Below are 13,474 nucleotides of genomic sequence, written 5' to 3' on the forward strand. Positions count from 1 at the left end.
ATGAAGCAGTTCTGTATATCACAGTCAGGATTTCACCATATTTCATCATTTGTGTACTGTGCATGCTCTCTGGACTTTGGTTCTCCTTTTAGTTTTCTAGCATAGGAAATACTGGTATTTAGTTTGCCAGCTCTCTTTAATTTGGGAATCAATCACTGAAATAACTGCTGTCATCATTACATGGCTCCCAATTAAGCTCCATAATTGTTTTTCAACACAAATGCAAAGTTGTTGGCTTAGTTGCAGCAAATGAATTTTTCACAGTATCCCCATAATCATTCTAATCACCATGGTACAATGATTATTAAACTGTGCATATAGATCAGGGGTTCAGCTCCTGGTGTGGGCTTTTTTCCTAATTAATATGTTTAAATCAATGAAGGAACAGAATTAACGAATCCATGAGATTGCCAGACAAGTGTTTAATCATAGCATGTGTGCCCTAGTGTATTTATCTGATATTAACTAATCCATGAAGGATTATTTCAAATCATTTTTAATATCTTTATATTAAGCCCAGTTGATCTAACAGTTTTATGAACCTTTTTGAATGCAATCATTTAAAAATATATATTTTATCACTGTATGTGGAAAATGCATCACTGACTAATAATTTATCTTCAGAATATAAACCAAAAATATGCAAGTCACTGAGCTTGGTTTAAATATTTGTTTAGAAAGGAAATGTTCTCAAATTAGACTGACAAAAACATGACCTCCAGTGAAGTAAATACTACACCTGTTTTTTAGATTCATAGGCCAGGTCTACACTACCGCGGTAGTTCGACAGCTGGCAATCGAACTTCCGGGTTCGATTTATCGCGTCTGGTCTGGACGCGATATATCGATCCCGGAAGCGCTCGCCGTCGACTGCGGTACTCCAGCTCGGTGAGAGGAGTACCGCGGAGTCGACGGGGAGCCTGCCTGCCGCGTGTGGACCGCGTCTGAACCGCGGTAAGTTCGAACTAAGGTATGTCGACTTCAGCTACGTTATTCACATAGCTGAAGTTGCGTACCTTAGTTCGAATTTGGGGGTTAGTGTAGACCAGGCCTATAGAGTTTAAGGCCAGAAGGGAACTGTATGATCATCTATTCTGTCCTCCTACATAATACAGGCCATAGACTGTCCGCCATAAATCCTCCATCAAACCCATAACTTCTGGTTGAGCTACAGCACATCTTTTAGAAAGACCTGTAGTGATAATTGGGGCCTAGCAGGGCTACCCCAGTTGTGAGCCTAAATATAAGAAAGTGAATAAAAGTTTTTAAAAGGTCACAATAATCTGTAACAATAAATATTTATCAGAAAAAGGTACAAAAGGGAGATAGACTCAATCAGGCCAAATACAAAAGACCTACAGATATAACTCAAGGACTATGTTAAGCTCATACCCTGGTAAACAACAGAAGTGTGGGATTGAAAATCAATGGACCAAAACTGGTGTGTTGGAAATTAGAACGAATTGGTGGACAAAATAATGAGGGCTTGAGCTCCGTTTCCATCCACATCCCCCCTTTTGGGATCCTCAAAAAGATACTTTGGGGTGAAGGAATTAGTTATCATGGATGCTGGCTGACTGATAGATGGGAGAATAAGAAGGAGTGAGTATCTTCCCACTATCTTCTGGGACCTTGAAATCCACTGTCACACCATTGGAGATTCAACACTCTAATCTTGAGAGATGTCCTGATGAGATTGGGCCAGAGAGGTGGACCCATAAGACATTTTAACCTCCACTGGTTCAAGCTAAATCCCGAACACTACCTGAGATGTGAGACTTTGTGTCCCTCCCTCCTCAGAGTTTTTCCCCCTTCCCTGCCTTATTTCTTGTTTTTCCTACCCCTCTCCTTTTGCCTTCTGTTTAATAAGAGTCAGTCTTATCCAGCCAAAACTGTGTACTTTTCAACACTGCTGTAAACCTGTGACCAAAGAGGCAGCTAAAAGCAATGCCCTAAAAATCTCACTGCTGCTACAAGTTTGCCAAGTCTCAGAGTGCCTAATAAGATGGTCTGATGTGCCTGTATTTTATTAGCTGAGAGAGTACGAGATGAAAATAAGCACCAGAGACAGAAGCTGCATTTTCTATCTTTCCTGTTCTTTCCTGTACCCTCCTGTGCGTGTCTTGTTTTGTCTTTTAGGAAATGAGATCAGACAGCAAAAATAACAGCTCCAGCCCCTCTCAACTAACCTTTTCTCTTCCTCCCCAAAAAGAATAGTTATAATCATCTAAGAGACAGTCAAAAAAGGGAATTTTCTTCATAAAAACTCTCTGTAGCTAAGGGGGAAGGAAACAGCGGATAGGGTTAAAATAAAAGCCTTATTTAAAACTTTACATTTCAAATGCTTTAACTGTTTTTCCTTCTTTTCTTCATCTTTAATTTTAAAAAGTAAAAAAGATTTGTAATGGTGTGTTTGCCATAGTACTAAGCATGCTAAGGTCTCTGCATTCTAGACTCTGGACACTGATTAAAACTGTTTAATGCTGGGCAATGACAGGGTCATGTTAACACCTTTGAGTCTTTGGGTCCATTGAATACAACAGATTTCCACTCTAGATTTAAAGACTTAAAGTGATGGAGAATCCTCCTTCCATGTCTCTTGGTAAGTTGTTCCAGTGGTCAGTTATCCTCACTGTTAAAAAATACGTGCCTACTTTCTAGTATGATTTATCTCGCTTTATCTTTGAACCATTAGATCTTATTATGCCTTCTGTGCTAGTTTAAAGGTTTATCAGATATATTCTCCATATGTAGACTATGATCAAGTCACTTCTTGACTTTCTTATAGATAAGAAACACCCCTAATTGATGGTTTCCCATTAAAATTACTTTTTGAGATTCATCAGACACTTTTAATCCATTTAATATGTAGTACATTGATATTGTTTAGTGCTCTAATTTAATCAGAATATCAAGCAGTACTAAGGCAAGTGCCTTACAAAAGCCTAAATATATGATGTCAACACAGTTACCTTTATGAACCAAATTTATAATATAATCAAAACATGATATCAAGTTCATTTGACAAGATCTATTTTCCATAAAACCATGTTGACTGGCATTGATAATACTCACTTTCTTTAATTCTTTAACTTTATCTAAATTATAGGTTTCAACATTATAAAAACACAATGTTTTGATTGCACTAAATAGATTTTTTTTCTTCTGAATTTTCATTCCGCAGGAATTTTCAACATTTTGGCTTTTTATTCTAATGTGGAATGAAAACAAATTTTGAAATTTTAGAACTTCTTGTAGAATGGAAATTCCATTTTACACCCAGCTGTAGGTTCTACACGGTGCAATAGTCTGCCTGGGTGCTACCCACTGCAGGACTGGGGTCCTGGTTTGAAATTAAAGTAAACTCGTTAGAAAACATCCTCTTAGTAGCTCTTCACATATTGGGTTGCTTTCTGTATGCTACCAAAAAATGCTAGCCACAAGCACAGAAGGAAGGAGGGTGAGATTTGTGTTACCACTTTTGTTTTAAAATATACATTGGGACTTTGTTATAAGCATTAATTAGACCAGCCACATTACTTCCCTTTGATCATTGCACCTGAACAAGCACTATCTATAGATCCAAGAAATCATGGACTTTCAAATCAGATGTGCATAGAAGCAAAATCTCCCCTTTATCTCAGTGAGATAGAATGGATTCTCTGAGGCATGTTAGTGCCAACTCAGGTCAATCCAATTATTATTATTGGTCCTTATTGATGCTCTTCTAAGTGGTTAAAATATTTATGAGCAGCTCAGTGGCACTCACTGAGGCATGGCAGTCGTTCCTGTCTTTGAAAACATTCAAGACAGCATTTCCATTCTGATCATTACAACCAAAAGCCAAACTGATCAGTAACAGGGCTGGGCAAGCACACGAAATTTTCTGGAAATCAGCATTGGCTCCATACAGCACAATGAGCACTATGAGTGGTGCTTAATAAAAAAAACAAAAAACAAATTGCACTGTACAGACTTAAAAGACCCTCTCTGTTGCAGTAATTTTCCTTCATTTTCCAATCTAAGATGAAGTTTCCAGAATAAGCAAATGGCACTCAAATCCCCAGGAGCCACCTGAATCTCACTATCAGTAAAGAGAACAAGAAGTGGGGCAGAGATCAACCACACAAGCATGCCTTCCTCCTCATTCCTCCTCCGCTTCCCCCATAACTTTACAGTACCTAAACCTTAGTGTAAGCATAACACATGTTCCCTAGTTAACTGGACATGGGTGGGGACTGATGCAAAGTTCACTGCAGTCAGTATGAGACTTTCCTTTGATGTCAGGGAGCTTTGAATTAGGTCCTAAATCATCTCCTCTGACCTCCTACACCTCTCTATAGTCTCTCTGAAGTAGCAGCAGCTTCATCAGAAGCCACATGAGCACTGGCCATTCATTGCTCCCACTAGACCACTTTCACACCCTCACTGTAGCATCATGTGAAGGCTCATCACTAATTAGAAGACAAATGAATGTATTAGTCATATAGCTGATTGAGGTTATCTTGATAACTAAGTCATGAGATTAAAAAAGTACACTGTAAGGGTCAGATTCTCAGTTTGTATAAACTATATCTAATTATGCCAGCTGATTATCTGGCCCAACGTATTTACCAACTAACACAACATATGTGTTTTAAGAATACTTATTGTAACAACAATATCTTCTGTAGAAAGAGCATTTTCAAAGTCTTCATTATTAGAGTTCTGTGTTTGTCTTACATCCTTTGTATACAGCTGGAAAATCTCCTACACAACACTTTAGAGGAATACAGTTCCTTTTTGTGATCAATATTTATTTATAAGCCAGATGGGCTAATGTCCATGAATGATCACAGAAAGAGGGGGGAAAAAAGTCTAACATCTAGTGACTAAAACAGAGGGGAAAGGGATACACAGATGATTTCAGTTTCTTTTTGATTTGACATAATTCACTAATGTTTTTGATATGTTTTTAACATCATGTCCAACATATAAGTTTGATAGGTGCCTAATTGCTAAATTCATTGCCATAGGCAGCCTACTGCAGATAGATATTTTTTTAGAGTGATCCAAGGGACAACATGTTAGACAAGGGGCAGGCAACAGAAAGGATTGATCCATCAATCATTCTCAGCGTTTTCAATAGTATGAACAAGATCTAGAAAATGTATTCTCAGATTCACTGGGCACAGTAATGTTAAATCCTTCTATTTAAGATGCTGTGAGGATCAAAGCACCATCAACTTCCATTGTAATCAACAGAACCTAAAGATTGTCAGAATTTAACACCTCAGTGAACTAGTGTGTAAAGTCTGTTGCCAGTAAAACAACAAATGCCACTGGTCGCTACACAGCATATAAGCCAGATGCCATGCATCCTCACTTTCTTCTTTCAAATCCCTCCACAAAACCCAATCCTTTAGCTATTGACGTCCACTCCTGTGCTAGCTTCCCCTCCCCTCTGACCCCACTTCTATCACAGCTTTAAAATATCAGAATGTATACAATGTTACTAATAAATAACATGGATTATATCAATTGTAACTGTTTTACCCTTTGCCTTTGCTTTTCCCAACACTTTTACTTGTCTGTTACCTTTATCTGGATTTGGATTTCATTTGGGTTATTTTATCTTATTTTAGTCCCTGAAAAACACCATTAAAAGTTACAGTTCAATATATATTTATATATATATATATATATATATACATATATATATAGCACTGTAACTTTATATATATATATATATATATATATATATATACACACACACACACACACACACACACGTAAAATGTGGCATTTATTTACTTATTTAAACAAATATCTTTTCCTGGAATGTATAATCAAAGGATGTGAATTTCAAACTCACATGGAATTTTGTATTCGGTATGCAAGAGAGCTCATTTGATCTCTTGCAATCAGTGATGGGAAAAAATGCCACGTGTCGTACCTGAACAATCATAAGTCATCACCCACAGTTCAAACAGGAAATGTATAAGTATCACAGAGAACTATTTGTGAACAATCCTCAAAGATTTAAAAAATGAAAAGAAAAACAGAATGATGAATAAATTAGAGAAAATCAAGATATGCTCATAGATATTTTGCAGTCAGAAAAAGAGGCTAAGTATATTGGTAAAATTATTCATTGTGAATTATTGACTCTACTCTAATGAAAATACTCAGGTGCAATGAATTAGAAATTATCTTGCAAGCCTACGTGATATTTTTTCCTTTCATCAATATTATATAAGGTACAATAGAAATACTGGGCCAAATATTGTTATAAACAACCAACTTTGTTGGACATTAAAAGGCATAGTAGGGTATTAGATTGGGAGGTAATATAACTGAATATTCATGTTGTTTTACTCAGTATCTAAAGTTATATTTCTATCTTTACTTTTGTTTTCATTGTAATCTGGTCTGCATTCTGCTATTTCTAGCACAATGTAGAATATAGTGTCTCATTTTTTCCTTATTCCCTATGCCCATTTCAGTGCGCTCTCTCTCTCCATATATATATATATTGGTGTGGTTGTTAAGTATTATGGGTTTTTGAAAAGAAGTTGCAAAAAATGATGACTATCGTCAACAGATATTTTTAAAAGTTATAATGTTATATAATCTTATAAAAAGACCTTTAGGAAACACTAAACATTTATTATTATTATTTATTTATTTTATTTTCACATCCACATATTTCTTTATATAGAAAAGTACCAGCTGGCAAATTATATTATATATAACTTAATTCCTATTGTAGTGCTTCTGTGTTTATGAATCAAAGAAAAACATTGCAGTAGTCCTTGCAATCCTTAACTCCACACTCAACATAGCATATTACTACAATTTCATACTGGTCTTGATTTATCTAGATATATGGGAACCTAACATATATAGGCCAGATCCTCAGATGGTATAATTGATTTAGCTGCTTTGAAATCAAAGGAGTTAAGCTGATTTACATGAAGGTCTTATTCCAGCTCCCAGTAAAGTCAATGCAAGACCTGAACAGTGCAGGTGAGGATGAAGCTCCAGGTCAGGATCTGACCATATAAGTGTAACCAGGGCTTTGCAAAATATTGTATATAATGCAAAGCTAAAAATGTTTAAACTGATTCTGACATCACACTAGTTGTGCGTCACTGTAACTCCATTTACTATAACTGTGTTACTCTCGACTTACACCAAAGTAAGTGAAAAGGGAGCAAGAGAAAGAAAACAACACCAAATGATTTGTTCCATCTCTTGTTCATTCCATTGTATTTTGGGGGTGGATTGAAAATAGGCAGGATGTGGGTAAAGGAGGTAAGGTTCATGGAATGCGGGAGAGGGAGAAAATGAGAAACAGAATAATCGAGAGGAGGAAGAGGGGGAAATAGGAGAGTATGGGGTGTGACTGAGAAGAGTTCATATTCCAAGGGTGTGTGTCCACAGGGACATCAGGGGGAAGATCCACAATGGATCTGTGACAACTCACACAAGCTGAGGATCTGCCCCAGTGACTCTGAGGTTCTGAAGGCTACTCCTGCTGCATATGTGTGGAGGAGAGAGAACATACTGCAGGCCTGGGCTGGGGATTTTCACAGGCTGCCAAGGAAGCTCCCTCTTCCCTAGTTCATTGAAAGTGGGTGAGTAGATGTATTGGAGAGCTTTGAACTCAGCGACCTGAAACAACTGATGGCCAGGTTGGTAGATAGCAGGAGTTCATGGGATGAGAGCTGGAAGACCTATATATAGTGCATCTGAAGAAGTGAGGTTTTTTACCCACGAAAGCTTACGCCCAAATAAATCTGTTAGTCTTTAAGGTGCCACCGGACTCCTTGTTGTTTTTGTGGATACAGACTAACACGGCTACCCCCTGATACTATATAAAGTGAGCAGCTACTGTTCCAAAAAATGGAGGAAAATGTACTTCCTCATATATAAAACTCTGAAAAGATTTAATTGCTATACATTGGCATTTAAGATGCAAAGAAGCCAAGTTCCCATTTGCTACTGGCAGCTTTGCAGGGAAAACCTTCACTTCATATTTAAAAGTTATTGAACATATTCTCCAATTCATTAGGTAACACTTGATTTCCTTCAATATCTTGCATGTACAATTTCTCATTTCTCAGTTTTCTTTTTCCAACATCTTTGCTTTAACCCCATTTAATGAGGAACATATAGCATCCTTTTCTAAACTTACAACTTCTCCTTTTATTAAACTCAAGTTTCCAGAACCTTGGAGCAACAGACTATGTTTAAAATAAAAGAGTCTAAGGTTATTGAACAAACAAACAATGCTATGGACCTAGATTTTATTAAGTGAGCCTATTGGGTATAGTAAGCTAGAAATCAGAACTGTGCCATGCTGTTTCTCTAAATAAACCTTATAAATATATACATGAAATGTTAGAATTAGAGTTAAGCAAGACTTGTGTTTTTTGCATTGCAATCTTTTATTATGAAAGTTTTTGCAAATACTTACGCACAGCAAGACGCTACCCTTTTCAGGTTTTCACAGCTGTTCTGTGTATTTTAGGTAATGTTGTAGGTTTTTTAACACTTTATGGGAAATTTTCAGTGATGTGGTTTTTTTTACATTAAAAACTCATGAAATTACACTAGCAAAAAATGACATTTTGATGACATGTACTCTGCAAAATTGATGTATTTGTGTATTTTTTCACCATCTTTTAAAAAAGAATTCTGAACAACTCAGGCCTGATCCAAACCAGTGAAATCAATAGAAAGATTTCCATTGTCTTCAGTAGGATTTGAACCCAGCTCTATGGGATTTATAATTTCCTAAGGGCCTAATTTTTTCTTTGTTTCTTGCCCTTACATATGATTTCTTAATAATATTTTAAACAGTGGTTACTTTGAGCAGTTTATATTGTCATTATTAGGGTTTTTAATTTAAGTATCCAATAGAATTGTTACTCAAGTGAAGATATTCCATTTTTGAGGGTTGGATTGTGCCACTTTTACCCATATTGGTGAGTATCTACTCACAAAGGTAGTCCCATTGACCCATTAATAGCATTAGTGTGTCTGTTGTCACTCACCAATGTAAGGGATGTGCTACTGAGCTTTTGATCAAGTTTAAAACATTTACAGGGAGACCACACAGTTGCAAAGATGACTTCACCTGTAGTATGGCAATGGATATCCTTTGGCTGTACAATTCAGCAGTATTTCTGGATCCTCTGAACCAATAGAATAAGTGGTGTCATATGGCTCTTGGATAAAAATAGGACTATGAAGAGTATCTTCCTCTGTGAAATAAAACAATAATTTAAGATTAGCCTTTTATATGTAGGTGATTAAAAAATAAAACAAAACAAAACAAAAAAACAGAGTTTCCAGTGTTCTTCCCTTTGTTTAAAACCTAAGACCTTGCAAACTATTATATTGGGCATTAATCTGCAGTTTTTTTCTATAATGGAGCAAACATTTAAAATCAGATTCATAATAAAACCTCATTCCAGGGGATTTATGGTTTATTTACATAATGAAAGTGAAGAGTAGCTTGTTTGCATGTTTCCGACAGAAATTATGTGGATGTCTATTACATCTACTCCCTCTCCTATCACCATCACACTTATGCATAAAGATTATGGGTGGAAGCTGAGAAGGACAAAGAAGTGTCATTCTATCAATCTATCTTGTGTGGTGCTCAACACTGCAGTATCTGACGGCCTCAAAACCGTTAACATATTTATCCTTACACAGTACCCCTGTGAGGTAGGGAAATACTATTTATCCCCATTTTACAGATGGGGAGCTGTGACACAGAGAGACTTACTGACTTGCCCAAGGTCACACCGGAAGTATGTGACAGAGCAGAGAACTGAACCCAAGTCCTAAGCTAGTGCCTTAACCACTGGACAATCCTACCTCTCTAAAATGTTTAAAATTACTTTGGTAGTGCTCACCAGTTTTCTGTATGCATTTTTTGTCTCAATATGTTTTTTTTTCTTGGAAAATGATGATTCATTGGTTACATGTCGTGTAACATAAAGACTGTCAAGTATAGCAACACACTTAAGTATACATTTAGGTCCTGATCCTGCAAGTAGAACTTCATAGGGAGATCCCTATACCTGCCCAGAGCTCCATTGATTTCAAGGGTCTATCAGCTTGCAACTTGCGGAAATGGGGCCTTATAAAGTATACTGCAAAGCATAAGGAACCCTTGTTGCATGATTGGTTCAATCCTCTTGATCCTCTTGCTGTTATTAAAGCTTCTTCTATTCACAGATGAGACCAGAATTTTACAGTTTCATGGATCTAAAACTAATAATGTTTGACATTTGCAATAAGTCCATTGAAAAGATATTATCAAATGAAAATCTTGTATATTTTAACTTTATTGCTTAAAAGCTTTTAAAGGATTCCAGCTGATCGTCAAGACAGTACTGCGGAAAAGGGATGCTCTATAAAAGGCTTTTCAGCGTAGAAGCATTTTTTAAAGACTTGTAAGAAGCAATCTCCCATTTCCTATTCCCTGGTACAGTCTTGGCTTGTTTATTTTATTGTTATCCTATTTAGTGCTTAATTATTTATATTGAATAATATTCTGTGGGACAGGATTGGTTACAATCAGATAATACTATAAATATTTATGTACTATAACTACTGTTAGATTTGTTATAATTCGTTTCCTGTCCTACACTTTTCTATTGTGCTGTGCTCTTGAACAGCTTTTTGTTGAACCCCAGAAGTGCCTGCTGCTACTTTTGTAAAAGTGTAACATAATGTTGGCTACCACTCTTTTTAACGGATGGTTATATCCAAATACCAGTGACCTTGTCAGGATTCCGCCCAAGGTTAAACACAAGTGTTTCCAGTATATTTTAATGTTAAAATCTGCCCTTGAACAAATTCTGCACACTAATATAAACTATATTCAGTCTACACTTCAGGAATTATATAAAAATTCACAGAACTCAACCTGACTGTGAGTGTATTTTTATGAGTAGTACTTGGTAGAAGTAGCCTTCAGGAGAGGTGGAGTTAAATTGTGAGTAGTAGTCTGAAGAGATTGATTTATTTTACACTGAAATAGCTGTTTGGGAACACACATCTCATTTTTTTAAGAGTATCTTGTATTATAAAGGAAATGGTAGGGGTATACATACATTAGATACACTAGAAAGATAAAATACATCCACCAAGTTTAGGATATAAAGCTAGAGCTATACAATATTTCAAGCCAGTGAAACAGCTAAGATGAGCTAGTAGTTTGAAGGTAAACCATTAAACTTCTCTGAACGTTATATGAGATATTATAAGTGACATAACAGACCATAAAATGAAGTAAGTCATATGAAAAAGCATCAATTTCCATAACTGTTTAGATTCTGCTGAACTTTGTAGGCTATATCTGAACTTGAATGAGACTTCAAACATTTCTTCACTTAGCCATCTCTAGTGGACATAAATTAAGCTTCCCCCAAAATACAAAGCTAAACCAGTGACAAGATGCAAAAGATAGCAAAGCAAATATATAACTGAATACAACCATTGACACCACCTCACCATTTGTCTTTAGTGGGACTATTCATGCTTTAAAATAAGTATGTACTTAAATGCCTTGCTGGATCAGGGCTTACATTTTAAAAAATATTATTATTATTATTATTTATTATTTATTATTAAGTATCATACTACATTGTGCCAAGTTCTGTGCAAACACAGACCAAAAAGACAGTCCCTGCCCCAGTATCGGTAAATATCTAAGTAGGGCTCTCATTTATCTCTGCTTCCAGTGATGTCCAGTTTGCTTGTACTAAAACTACAGACATTTTCCATATTGTAGAACAAAACTTCCCTGACACTAATAATCAAGGCCTTGATAATTCCTTCCCATATTGCATAGGGAAGGAATCAAATTAGGCTCATCTGGAGTGGCAGATAGCATAGGAGTCACTTTGAAGGTTGCTCCCATTTCCCTCAGTCCTGTTAAAGCGTCTCCACAGACAGGTGCTCCATGAGGTGAAAGACTGGGGAGAAAATATCCCCCTCCAAGTCCATTAGCGCCAATTTATGCAATAAACCCCATCACATTTTGAACATCCCTTGGGTTGAAGGGGAGCCACTGGTGGGGACCACAAAAGACCACAGTCAGCTGTGTTACCATAGAGATGGGAGCTCCACTGAAGCATTGGGCCTCCTTATAGATGGCTTCTACTAATGTCCACAAAAATTTATGCATATATTTTTTTGGTTTAAAGGGCTGAGCTCCATTTATCCAATTCCTTGAGGGGCAAGGGAGGTCTTCCCTTCCAGAGAATGCAATGCAGAGTTTGCCATGAATTTGTTCTCATTGGAAAGGGACAACAAGACCTCAATTAAACAGTATTTTTTTCAATAACATTAAAAAACAAACAAACCCACTTGTGTATTGTAGAAAGATATTGGGAGAAAGAGAGGCCCAGGTGACTCATACATCTGCCCCAGCTACCTCCCTAGACACTTCCAACAGATTAAATATACTGTTCTTTCTCTCAATATTTCCTACAATGCTACTTTTCCTCCACTTGGCTCCGCTAGATCTTTCTAATACTACCCTTTGTCAAACTGACCACACACTGTGTAAATAACATTTATTTAAATTCTCTCTCTCTCTGGGCCTGCTGCTTTCTTATTTTTACTGCCTTTCTGAAATTTGACATTTATTATTCCAAGGGTTTAGCCAAATTATCACTCGATTGCCTTTTCTTCGGTAAGTGCAATGTACTTTTCGTGCCTTATGTGTTAATCTACACAGCCCTTTCATCATTATTATCTTCCTATGGCTCATGGCTAAAATTTTCAAAAGCACCTAAGTGTTTCAGAAGCATTAGTGCCATTTTCAAACATGATTTTGGCCCATAGAACTCTTAAGTTTCATTAAAAGTCAACGGGACATAGATTTCCAAGGGTCAGATTTACAAAGGTATTTAGGTAACTTAAGATGCAGAGAGGTGCCTAGTGGGATGTAAAAAAACACCTGTGCAGGTTAGGCACCTAACTGCAATTGAAAGTCTCTGTACTGCAGTATGATGTCAAATCTGGATACACTAATCGACATGTGATCTAAAAGGCCCTTTAAGGGAGACATGTGTTACTTACCCCTATTAGAAAGGTTACCCCAGTATTGTGCATGACTTTTTTTGTATGTCTCTGAAGATGGCTTCTCTGACATGAACCTCTTGATGCCAACTGGCAGAGAGCACAGGGGATCAGCTATTTGCATATTAAGTTTACCTAAAGGTGGCATGTGAAGTCTCCACCAACAGACCACTGGTTGTCATAATGATTGTGAAATGTACATATGGAGAAAGTTTAAGGAATTATGTATCTGTACTGAAAATTGTGTTCTCATCATATGTGAGTTAAGGCAGGTCACCAGGAGGCAATAAACATGCTCCTGTCAGGTAAGAGAGAAGAGACGCTTCTCTCTCTCTCTGGCTGGTCAAGTGTGTGTTGTGTATTTTCTGCGTCACAGTGGAGA

General features: G+C 36.8%; 1 protein-coding gene across 1 annotated transcript in view; it reads right to left on the bottom strand.

Annotated features, from left to right (window-relative positions):
* Nucleotides 1-9,249, bottom strand: part of LOC135881945 (contactin-6-like) — a 142,343-nt gene extending 133,094 nt beyond the window's left edge. Inside the window, exon 1 of the mRNA XM_065408715.1 lies at nt 9,125-9,249. The gene's annotated coding sequence lies outside the window, so the exon portion shown is untranslated. The remainder of the gene's footprint in view (nt 1-9,124) is intronic.
* Nucleotides 9,250-13,474: the final 4,225 nt, after the last annotated feature.

The sequence above is a fragment of the Emys orbicularis genome, chromosome 7 (genome assembly GCF_028017835.1).
Source record: "Emys orbicularis isolate rEmyOrb1 chromosome 7, rEmyOrb1.hap1, whole genome shotgun sequence".
Lineage (NCBI taxonomy): Eukaryota > Metazoa > Chordata > Testudines > Emydidae > Emys > Emys orbicularis.